Raw genomic sequence first — 12,978 nt, 5'->3', positions numbered from 1 at the left:
CTCTGTGTTGGGTGTGGAGATTACTTAAAAAATAAAAATAAAAAAAATATATATTATATTTAATTATTCATTTAACACCTGTTTTCCCTTGCTAGATTGTAAACTCAATGATGACATCAATATGTCTGAATTGCTATACTTATATATATATATAGAGAGAGAGAGAGAGAGAGAGAGAGGAACCTATATATTGAATTGAGGAACCTGAGTCAGCAGGCCAGGGCAACTTCTCCCCAGCTGCTGAGAATCAGTCAAACAGGAATTAAGAGGGTGCCAGAAGCACACAATGCTTTGTACCAGGTCCACAATCCCCCATCCAGAATTTCCAAACCCCCAAAATTCTGAAAAGTATTTTTGTATCTCATTTCGCAGCAAAACCTGACCTGAATTGATTTGAAGCTCTTGGCGGTGTTTCTTTATCCTACTTACTGTGCATATTCACACATTTCTCTGCATGACTATTAATGTGTTTGATAACAAGTTTTGTTTTAGAACTCACTGGGGACAGTGCTTAATATGCACCCTAACTATCTCCTTTCTAAAATCCAAAAAATTCTAAATTTCAAACTCATAGGACTGTAGAGATTTCAGATGAGGAAATGTGAAAGTATATTTGAAAATTTGGGTAAATATTACCTTTGCAACCTAGACTGGCACACTTAAATGAACATTTCACTCATGAAAATGTGAATGGAAGTCACAGAAGTCTCCCTGGGCTTTGGCATCTTATATCTGGAACTACAGAGAGGGGCTTCATTTTGCCTGTTCTGACTCACTGTCCATTTCAGTATCTTTGGCTCTTTGCTTCATTCTGTCCCTCAGCATCCATTACAGGCCTTGCTCACCATTGGATCCAAAGCCCTCACTCTTCTTCAGGATATGCTTTTTGTTATTTGATCTCTGACCCTCCTGAACCATAACTGCCTCTAAGAAAAGAGATTATCAACCTCCTTTCTCCTACCCATCCTCCCCCACCCTCACTGTGCTATCCCCTATGGGACTCATCACCTGTACCTGTCTCCTGCTGCCTGCCCCACACCCTGCGGGGTGGGGAAGTGTGCAAAAAGGAATCAGAACAATCAGCCATTCAACTTGGTCATTTGTTGGCTAATCATTTGTTTATTCATTCATTCAAGAAATATATATTGAAAATCTACAATGTGCCAAATACTATGCTAGGTACATGAAGTAGAGCAATTCAGACATATTTGATGTCGAGTTTACTATCTAGCAAGGGAAAACAGGTGTTAAGTGAATAATTAACTATAATTGTAGTAAGTGCTACAAATGGGGAGGCAGAGTGTGGTAAGATTGTACAAGGGAAGCTAGGAGAGAAGGGGCCAAACCTGGTGTAGAGCCTTCAAGGAAGGGCTCCTGGAGGAAGTGACTTTTGAGCTGAGATGAAAAGGATGCAGCCAGTGTAAAGGGTGAGGGGGGCAGGAAGGATGGAGGTGGAGAGAATTCCAGGCAAAGCAACCTGCCTATGAAGGAGGCAAGACAGGAAGGAGCTTGGCCTAAATGTGAATGTGGAAGCCGTAACCGTGGCTAACGAGGAGAAAGAGAGGGAGCCTAGGGTGACGTAAAAGAACTTTGGTCTTTATGTGAAGAGATAATCCACCATTGAGGGGTTTTAAGTAAGGATGTGACCCAGTCAGATCCTACTTATCAGACCACTCTGGTTGTAGAGTACAGAAGGGGAGAGATCAAGAGTGAGTGCATGAGGAACTGAATAAAATTGTTCTTCTCATGACCCTGAGTTAAGATTGCACCCTGAAGGAGTGGGTTACACAGCCTAGCTCCACATGGGTGAGGCCAGGGTTTCTAGGAAGTCCTGACCATCTTCAAGGAGGAAAAGGTACAAAACTCCTTTTCCAGGTGGGTCCTCCAGACTCCTTTTCACCTCCCAGAGTGAAGCCTATCCCAGAAAAGGTTGTCTGCTCTCTCTCTGTACGCTCCCACATACATCTACTATAAAACCTTTCAGCCTGACCACCTCAGTAGTTCAACCACTGTTCCACAACTAAAGAATGCTCTCTCTTAGCACCTTGCTCCATATTTTAGGTTTGAATAGTATATAAAAATCACAGTTGGGATGATTTCTCCTTTAAGTTTGTTGTCCATCAATGCTATTTAAACTCTTGAGGAAAGATGGCTGGGAAGTTTGCATTAAGAATCATAATCATATGCTATCATGATTCTTCACTCAAATAGAGCAGCATTTACTCTGGCTTACTTCCATACTCCAAGACTTTCATGCTGCCTGCTGGCATGAGGAACACTGCTGGAATTCATTCTTAAGCAGAATTTTTCCTGAACTGAAACTCTACACTAAAAAGCAGTGAAGGAAACTTGTTACCATTCATTTATTTTGGACTTAGATTCAAAGGGTGCGAGGAATAGGGGAAGGACAATAGTTCTTTGAGACCAGTTAGTAGAAGGCCAAAAATCCCTCATTAGACTTGATAGCTTGAGGCAGAATAGTCAGGAAAGCAATTATGTAAACTATATCTTTAGCAGGAGGGGAAAGATAAGATAAATACATGTCATAAGGCATACTAATTGCCAAATATTATAGATGGTCCTTCTGAATTCTAAAATTTCCCCGGTATTCACTGCTCTGAAATTTTATTAAGAGTGATAAAATTATATATTCAGAAGTTAAAGAAATTTGTACATTTGAAGTTGGGCTTTTTTTCTTTCATTTTTGTATTTGTATGAAAATAATATTCAAATATGGAAGGAAATGAGTATTGCACTATTAAGGACTATTTAGTATTCCAAAAATAGTAACATCCACCTAAAATGTACCACTTGGAGTACTTAAAACGTACTACTATTCAAACATAACTCTATTATTTCCAATTGTTCCTCTAATTGTGACTTTGGATCCCACAGGATTCCAGCAACCTCTCAAAGTACAAATGTAGTAGTTTAGCGTTGAATAAAATCTCTTTCTGGAAGGTGTGAAGGTGTGAAGGTCTGTCTTTTCTTTATTCTCCATATACTGTACACACCTTCCTAAGAAAAATTTGCACTTTTTTCTGGACTAAGATTTGTGAATAACTGCCAAATTTAAAAAAAGTTTGAACAAGAGCATATTATTAGCAGACTGGCAGTTTATTAAAATTCCACAACTGTATTTCCATCTAATGTTCCACATTATCCTTGCCCACAGCCAACCATCACCAAAAACTAGCAATCTCAGAAAATAGCAAAGTGTTGTTAAGTAACTTTCTTTTAGACCATACTAATTTTACTGGGTCAACTTCAGTTCATAATATACTGTGGAATTATCCATTTCAACATTAATGACTTAAAGATGTGCACTGAAAGATTATCTTGGACCTCTTAGATGAGAAAAAATAAGTTGTGAATAGTTTTGTTCAAGTTTTGAAAATCCTATTTGGTACAAGTTGAGTGAGAGGAACCTCCCTCGTCTCTCTCTCTCTTTCGGTCTCTACACCTATACCTAGTCTGTATATATCTAGATCTATCCTCTCTGCTTAAAATGCCTGACGTACTTAGGAGAGAGGAAGCAACCCACCCATATTCTAAAGTAACTTAAACACATACAGTGAGACTGCTGCATTAGCTGAAAGACTTAATACCACACTGGAAAAAAGCCCCAAGTAAAAGTGAAAACATCCTCAGACCATGAAAGTAGTTTAGAATTTTGTGTTTATTTCTTCTTCCTAAAAAACCTTGATGGTCCAACCAGTGAGACATCAAAAATCTATCCAGAACTTGAATTAATATACATTTGTAACTATACTCAGAACTGTATTTATCCACCTCTCCACTCCCCACAAATGTGGCACACGTTTCTTCCGCTTTTTTTCTTCACTCTGTTTGCCATTAAAGCCAGGAATTCAAATATGAGTAAGTTCTGAAGGGCAGACTCTATAAAACTGACCTAACGTGGCTTACACTCTTAAAAGTCTTGGCCCAGGATAGCCAAATATATACGTTATAATAGCTGTAAGATTTATGAGTTCAAATTCTATGAAACTCAAAATCAAGGAATAATTTTTTTTCTTTCCTTTTCTAAGGGGTAATTTTTTAATTCAAGCAGACTTTCAGGATGAGAAAATTTACCTATATTTTTAGTTTACCATGCCTTTGGAGCATTTTGTTCCCTAACAGCTTTCTAAACCCATAATTATAGGTAACTTTTAATTGGCTAAATTATTTATTCTTAAATTGAGGGAGAAACTGCTAATTGTTCCTCAATATTCAGTCTTTTCTTTTGAATTTTAGGTGAGCACAAAACCACATTAGCTAGAGACTAATTTCTCTCTGTCTCCCTTGCAAACCAAGTTTTGCCATTGGCACGTGAGTATATACAACTGGAATTTTCAGGTCACATTAGAAAACTGCTTGCCTTCATTTCCTCTTTCCCCATATTTATCACTGAATAATCATTACCTATTTTATGAAAATTGATGCTGTCTTGGGAATAGAAAAGCTAGTAAAAACTATCCTCATGTTCAACTTGTTTCCAAACTAAGAGGGATTAGTAACAAATAACTAAAACAAAATAAGTAATCATAATAGATGTACAAACAATGCTAAGGGTCCAAAGGAAAAAGATAATATATCTGGCCTGAGACATCCAAAAAATAATTTATTCAGGAGTTAATGATTGAGAAGGGTGGTAATGAATAAAGTGGGAGAGAATGGCTCCCCTGCCCTGGCCCATCCTAAAAAATGCAGAAAAGTCAAATGCTTCCTGTGAATCTTGACACTGGCACTGAGTTAGCTTACACTATCCTACCAACACTGTGGGTCACAAATGTGTTAAATACTTTACCTGTTTAGCTTTCTATAGGTGCTAAAACAAATGACCACAAACTTAGTAGTTTAAAACAACACAACCTTAATATCCTCGCATTCTGGAGATCAGAAGTCCAAAATGGGTTTCACGGGACCAAACTTAAGGCATGGTAGGGCAGCATTCTTTTCTGCAGCCTGAGGAGGACCCATTTCCTTGCTCTTTCCAGCTTCTAGAATTTGCCCATACCCCTTGGCTAGCGGCTTTTTCCTCCATCTTCATAGCATCTTCAATGCTGATAGAATTCTTCTCACATTGCATCACTCTGACCTCCTGTTCTGCCTTCCTTTTCTACTTTAAGGAGACTTGTGTTTATATTGGGCCCACCCAGATGATCCAGAAAAATCTCCCTATCTCAAGGTCAGCTGATTAGCAACCTTAATTCCTTCTTGCCATGTAACATTGTATTCACAGATTCCCAGGATTAGGATGTGGATGTCTTTGGGAAGCCATTATTCTGCCTATCACATATAATCTCATTTAATCTTTATCACAGACCTATGATTTTGGTAGTACTGTTAACTCTATAGATAAGAAATGAAGGAATAGAAAGATTAAGGGATTTGCCCATGATTACCAAGCCAATAAGTGGCAGATCAGAATTGATAACTCAAATGTTTCTAACTCTAGGGCCTAAACTTTGATAAAGTGACCAAAAATCCGGGTCACTTTAAAGTGACCAATAATTCAGTGTTAAAAAATGGTCAGTCCCAGGTAACTGATCGGTTTTAACACTGAGTTTCACAGGCCAGGAAAACCCCTCTGTCCCAGGCAAACCACAATGGTCAATCACCATATCTGAACACTTAACCCAAATCCCTATTACAAAAGTTTAGCCAGAATTTATTAAGAGCCTAGTCATCAGAGATCACAACTAAATTCTACAGGGCTCCACAGAGGTGGGATATGGTGCTTCATGAGGCACAGAGATGGCAGAGAAACTCTACCTCTTCCTCCAAATTAACTTTTCCCTGGTTTTGAAAGAGGACTTCAACTACTCCCATTTTGACCTCAGTCTCTACTTTCTAATTGATTAAGAAGAACTTAATTTTCATTCGGGCGCCTGGGTGGCTCAGATGGTTAAGCGTCTGCCTTCGGCTTGGATCATGATCCCAGGGTCCTGGGATCGAGTCCCACATATGGCTCCTTGCTCAGCGGGAAGCCTGCTTCTCCCTCTCCCACTCCCCCTGCTTGTGTTCCCTCTCTCGCTGTCTCTCTCTCTGTCAAATAAATAAATAAAATCTTAAAAAAAAAGAAGAAGAAGAACTTAATTTTCACTCAGGCAAAACCCCTGTAGGCAAAGCATCCCCTAATGGGAACTGAAACTACCCCTCAAGCAATAGGGACTTCCCTGAGCCAACAAGACCCAACCCATGACAATGATGACCTGAGTTTTACTGCCCACCTGCATGTACCCACCAACCTTTGTCCCATTTTCCTTATACAAATTTGTATTTTTGGCTAGTCTTTGAAAGGCTAGTCCATTGGCCTCACTGAAATAAATTCCTTTATTGTTTCACCACCACTCAAGTCTCTGCCTTTGGATTTTGTCAGCAGTGAATGGCCAAACCTGGTCTGCTGGGACCCCTGGAGCCAGGTGCTCTTACACTGCTGTGACCCAACTAGTTTGATAAAAAGATGCATTTGCTGAAGATGGTCAGATAATTTACTCTAAGAAGATTCATAAGCAGGACCTTGAACACAGATGGGAAAATACACTTCAAGTAGAAAATTTAGAATTTACTAAAATTAGTGGCATAAACTTAGTTCTCCCAGAAACTCACTCTGGGACAGGGATTGGAATGCACTTTGTTTTTTTAGGAAGGGATTCCAAGAGACATTTGTGGAGACCGGGGAAGAGAAGGAAGAAGGGAAGGAAGGAAAGAAAGAAGGAAGGAAGGAAGGAAGGAAGGAAGGAAGGAAGGAAGGAAGGAAGGAAGGAAGCCAATACAATGGATGATGAGCAGGTTACTGATAAGGACAGCTGGATTACTGATGATGGACAAGGTTACTGATAATGGACAGAGCCTATTGGGTCCTTTGAGAAGATGGTGTAGAACATGTATCAAAATTGTTCTCCACTGCAGAGGTGAGGAAGCTGGGATTCTGGCCAGGCAGTTGGAAGCCTTCAGCATGCATTGAAATAGTGAATGCCAAGGGGATATGGGCAGAGCACCAATAGTTCTAATTTGCCTATCCAAATCATTTCCTTAGTCTTACTACTTCTCATAATTTCTACAGTGACAACCCTAGTTCAAGCCACTGCAGCAGCTTCCTCACTGGCTTTCTTGCCTCCACTCTTCCTTCCCACCCGATCCCCACACAATAGCCAAATGCCTTTTCCAAAGTATGAATCCAATTATGTCACCACCACCCTAGCAACAACTCAGATTCTTGTTACCACCTAGAATCTAGCTTCCTCATAGCCTTCAAAGCCTTACATGGCCTGACTACCCCATCTCTCTGATCTTACCTCCTAAGTAAAGCTTGTAAACCAGTAATAAACATGGTATATTGGAGTTATGTTTACAATATTTCTTTTCTTTTTGTTGATTAGATTTGTCTCAGTCTTTGCTCTGCTCGTTGGTTCTTCTGTTTACAATGCTTTTCCCAGTAGATCCCCTTCTCACTATTCGGGTTTAACTCTAATATCCCCTCCACAAAGACCTTTTCTTATTTATTACTTTAGCCCATTCTTTTCACTGACTTTTTTAGAGCAATTATTGGTCCCCCCAAATATCTTTTTATATGTTTTCATATTTATTGTCTCTCTGCACACTATTATGTAAACTCCTAAGGGGCAGTGATTTGGAATGTCTTGTTCAAAGCTATGTTCCCAGTACCTAGAATGGGTTCCTCGCACATACTAGGGATTTCAGAAATATTTTTTACTGAAAAAATGTTTCCAAGATGGATGAAGTTGAATGGAAGGGCTTATCTGTCTTGAGTATTGTAAACATAACTCCAATATACCATGTTTATCACTGGTTTACAATAACCATGAAGAGAGGATTTGCTAAGCAAAAGTAAAACTGATGAGATTATGGAAAATTTTTCATCAGTGGAGTCCCATTTAATGAAGTTCTATTTTCAGAGAGGCTTGTAATGATGATCATGTTTTAGCTATTTTTAGAATGGAAATAAAATGACAACTTGCAATTTTCTTTCTCCCTTTAGGTAAATCGATTTATAGCTTTGGATTAAAATTATTTTCTTCTAGGATTTAGTCAATGTGTTAAAAAAAATAACTGAAACTAATAGTATTGAAAACCATTATCAATCAGCTTTCAGGAGGTATATTATTGCTTTCTGAAAACCTAGACAGCTTCACCTTGTCTAAATCTTTAAGGCTGTTTTTGTTTGGTTTTGTTTTTTTAAATTTTCTGTATTGTGGTTCCTGTTCTACTGTTGACTAATTAGGATGTTGCATCTCATCTCATTTTATATAAAGACCCAATTAAAAATTTGGAATGAAGCCAGCAAATTTTAAATAGGAAAAAAAAAAATGCACACTGTCAGAGTTCAGTAGGACACTGACAGCAGATAGTGAGTCTCAAAGCACTTCCAATACAGCCCAACCCATGTTCCAGCCTTCTCCTCTCCCTTTCCCTACCCCCTACTCCCCACCAGCCACCCTGTTTTGTCTACATTTGTTACACAAGCAGGCTTCCTCCCTCCTGTCTGCCTTTGCCTGGGCTGTTTCCCATCCCATCTCCCATTCTGTCAGCATCCTCTCTCTCACCTTTCTTCTTCTTTCAAGTCCCAGCTCAAGTTTCCCTCTTCTAGGTAGCTCTCTCCTAACCTCCAGGCACTTGCTGGGTCTTTATTCCTGTGCTCAGTGTTCAGATTATACTTGGTAAAATATGCCTAACATTCCCATTTTGAAACTGCAGTGTAATGATTTATGTGCAAATCAGCAACCATCCTGCTGCACAATCTTTCAGGGCAAGAACAGCATCTATTCTGGAATCCTCAACACTTACCATATTCACTACAGGAAGTGCCCCCTAAGTAGTTGGTGAATATTCTACTCACTTCAACATACCCCGGGGTTCTAAGAGGGTATGTTCTGCACAAGTTATTTCGCTCTGCAATGGTAATTGGTAATGAAGATTGGGGGTGGGTAGGGTAGGGACTTGTTATGTTCATGTCTCCTCTTTTTCCCTATATTCTCCCTTCTGGCTTCAGGCTATTTATACTTTCTTCATTTCTCATTCATTCTTTAACTCTGTGACCCTCTGTCCCTCACAGCTACCCAATTCAGGAACTTTCCTTCCCAGTCTTTGTCTCATTGATATGACTGCACCCTCTGAACCCTAGCATCCTGAAATCCATTCCTCCCTTGCCTTCTAGGACAACACTCTTCTGGTTCTTCTCCTATCACTAATGCCTACTTTTCAATTCCTCTGTTTGTCCCACCTCACCTGTCTTTCTCATGTCAGTGTTCCACAGACTTCGACTCTTGGGTCTCCTTTCTTCTCTTCTACATGTCTTTGTGTTCTCATCCCCTCTGATAGTTTCAACTATCACCTATGTTACAGGATTTCTTGTCCTTCGGTGCACGTAGTTCTTGGTCATATCGCTTCGAAGAATGAAGAGAAGACCAGACGAAGAGTGGTGGGTAACAAAGCGAAGTTCATTGAGCTACAGTAAAACAAAGTTTACTGAGCGATAGTACAAAGCTCCCAATGAGGGAGGGGACCCGAGAGGGTTGGGTTGCCAATTTGGTGTTTAAATCCAGGGGTTTTTATGGGCTCTTCGGTGTGGGCTGTTTTAATCTGATTAATCCCCAAGAACCTGTCACCCAATCAGGTTTTTGTCCACACACTCATCTACCTATCAGGTAGTTGTTCGCTTGGGAAAGGGTGGAAGACTCCTTCCAGGGTGGTGTTTTGTAGCCTTGGGGACCAAGAGGGTAGTGGCCACCACTGCCCTAAGGCATGCTGGCCAGCGCAGGCCACCAGATCAAGCACTTTGTTTAAATATCCCACTGGCTATTGAGCTGGCCCCCAGGCCTGGGTTAGGATGTCCAAGGCCATTCCCTTCCTTTTTGTCACATACAAGTTTTAAGTCCTCCAGTAGGAAGACTTAAAGCTAGGGCACTGAGTAAAGCCTAGAATAACAGCATGGGGTCTTTTTCCTTTTAAGGGTAGTTTTCCTCTTAGGACAGGGGTGGGGGGCCTTGTCCCTGCCTGCCTTTCTTCCAACTATCCTTCATTACCTATATATTAATGACTTCCAAATCTATCTGTAGACCCTGGTGTGAATCAGACTAATGCCATCTTGGACAAATCTGCCATGATGACCAGTTTGTGACCTGAAACCTTCTTGAGCATGCCCTCCTCCCCCTCCCCCCCCCATTCATTTGTTCCTCCACACACTTAAGTACACCTTCAGGGCAGAATATCCATGATCTGCCCTGGAGATATGACTATTCTTAAACATTCTCCTCTTGGGTGGTCCCTCAACATGTACTCCTAGTCTCTAGGGTTATAAAAGAGGTCTTAAAGGAGGTTGGGTTGTGGAGATCTGCTTGTCTTGTGGCAGCCCAAGACATGCTTTTATCCATAAGTTCCCTTAATAAAAACCATTTCCAGTCAAGCTGGACTTGTAAGCTTGTTTCTTTGGTCTTCTGGCTCCTTTGGCCTTTGGAGGTCATTTGCATATACCTCCCTTTCACGGAACAACCCTACTCTTCTCCTGACCTACAAATGGCCAAATCTATTTTCCCATATCTCTGATGGGCTGCCCCAGATTGACAATGAAACTCCCCTTGTCTGTAATTGAACTTGTGATGTCTTCCCTCCCATTATAACCTGGTAATAATCTGGTTCTCTTCCTATATTCCATAGCTCACTCACATTTCCACTCATTCCTGTTGTCCAAACAGAAACAAACTCCTCGCCCATCTTCATACCTAGTTTCAGTCAATTCTTTTATTATTTCTCTTAAATATTCTGTTCTGTCACTACCACATTTCTTTTTTTTTTTTTTTTAAGATTTTATTTATTTGACAGAGAGAGACACAGCGAGAGAGGGAACACAAGGAGGGAGAGAGGGAGAGGGGGAGAGGGAGAAGCAGGCTCCCCGCTGAGCAAGGAGCCCGATGCGGGACTCGATCCCAGGACTCCAGGATCACGACCCGAGCCGAAGGCAGACACTTAACGACTGAGCCACCCAGGCGCCCCACTACCACATTTCTAAAGATACTTTCATCAATCTTTGCCTGAGTTACTATAACACTTTGAAACTAGTTTCCCAGCCTTTAATCGTACAACCTTCAAGCCTTTTTCCATGTAGCAGTTAATGTTATTTTCTATGATCCTGCAGCAGCTGCTGGAATGAGGCCCCCCAGGTCAGGCCCAGTGCTACCCAGGGATGCCCCAGACCCGGGACGTGAGCTCCCCTCTCCGAAGAGCTGTGCCCATGAGCACCAAGTGGCGCCTGGAGGAGGAGCAGGAGACCCTGTGCAAACAGTTCCTTTCTGAAGAGAACATGGCCCCCCACTTCCCTGGACTCAGCCTGCACAATGACCCCCCTTACTGCAGCTTCCCCATGACTTCCCCCCATCTCTGCCCCCACTCAGGAGCCCTTGCTCTGAGCTGCTTCTCTGGCACTACCCTGGGAACCTGATCCCCAAGGCCCTCCAGCTGCTGAGGCTAGGGGACACCCCCACCCCCTACTACCTTGCAACCCAAGCTGGGGAGATAATGGAGCTCTGAGTGCTGGTGGGCAGTATTTCTGCCCACCTTACTTCTTCCCCACAACAGAGAAGACCAGCATATCCACTAAGGGACCAGCTGTCCTGAATATTCTTCAGACCACGCCTCTGGGCCCCAGGACCTACTCTCAACAGAGGAGGACACTGAATCCCACAGAGCCCTGGGGTGAGAGGGGCTAGAGGGACAGGAGCATGGGAAGGGAGGCATTCCCCCCAGAACTGAATAAAGATTGCTGAGAAAAAAAAAATTGTTATTTTCTGACACATCCATGTCAGTTCCCTGTTTAAAAACCTCCAATATCCTCTATCGGTCACAGGATTTTAAAACACATATTTAAAAATTAACAAGTCAGGAAACAACAAATGTTGGTGAGGATGCAGAAAAAGTGGAACCCTCTTACACTGTTGGTGGGAATGCAAGCTGGTGCAGCCACTCTGGAAAACAGTATGAGGTTCTAAGAAGTTAAAAATAGAGCTACCCTATGACCCAGTACTTGCACTACTAGCTATTTACCCAAAGGATACAAATGTTGTGATCCAAAGGGGCACCTGCACCCCATTGTTTACAACAGCAATGTCCACAATAGCCAAACTATGGAAAGAGCCCAGATGTTCATCAACAGATGAATGGATAAAGAAGATGTGCTATATATACACAATGGAATATTACTCAGCCATCAAAAAGGATGAACTCTTACCATTTGCAACAACGTGGATAGAACTGGAGGGTATTATGCTAAGCGAAAGAAGTCAGAGAAAGACAATTATCATATGGTTTCACTTATATGTGGAATTTAAGAAACAAAACAGATAATCATAGGGGAAAGGAGGGAAAAATAAAATAAGACGAAATCAGAGAGGAAGACAAACCACAAGAGACTCTTAATCATAGGAAACAAACTGCAGGTTGCTGGAGGGGAGGTGGGTGTGGGGATGGGGTAACTGGGTGATGGGCATTAGGGAGGGCATGTGATGTAATAAGCACTGGGTGTTATATGCAACTGACGAATAACTGAACTCTATATCTGAAACTAATGATACACTATACGTTAATTAATTGAATTTAAATAAAATAAGATAAAAATAAAACATATATCTATTATATATTATGCACATAGAATAATAACTCTCTCTCACACACAAACAAGGCGCTTAGCCATCAGATTCGATTTTACCTAACCATCCCCACTCACTAATGGCCTTATCTTTCAGCCATTCCTCAAGCTGTCTGGGCTCTTGCTTGGGTCTGGGTTCTTCCTGAGGGTGTTCCATCAGCACTGAATCAACAATTTCACTGCGGTTGAACTGTGAAAATGTTCTCTCTTTGAGAGAGAAGTAAGCAATTAAGACGTTCCCTCTGTTGTTTAAATCAGGGAAAGTTTTCCAACATGGGTAGATACATATTAGGTAGGAAGGATGCATACTT

General features: G+C 41.2%; 1 pseudogene; it reads left to right on the top strand.

Moving 5' to 3' along the window:
- The first annotated feature begins 11,059 nt into the window (after positions 1-11,059).
- Positions 11,060-11,828, top strand: LOC102726886 (host cell factor C1 regulator 1 pseudogene; annotated as a pseudogene).
- Positions 11,829-12,978: the final 1,150 nt, after the last annotated feature.

The sequence above is a fragment of the Leptonychotes weddellii genome, chromosome 8, assembly GCF_054177405.1.
Source record: "Leptonychotes weddellii isolate Sample4059 chromosome 8, ASM5417740v2, whole genome shotgun sequence".
Lineage (NCBI taxonomy): Eukaryota > Metazoa > Chordata > Mammalia > Carnivora > Phocidae > Leptonychotes > Leptonychotes weddellii.
This window is presented reverse-complemented; position numbering and strand designations above follow the sequence as displayed.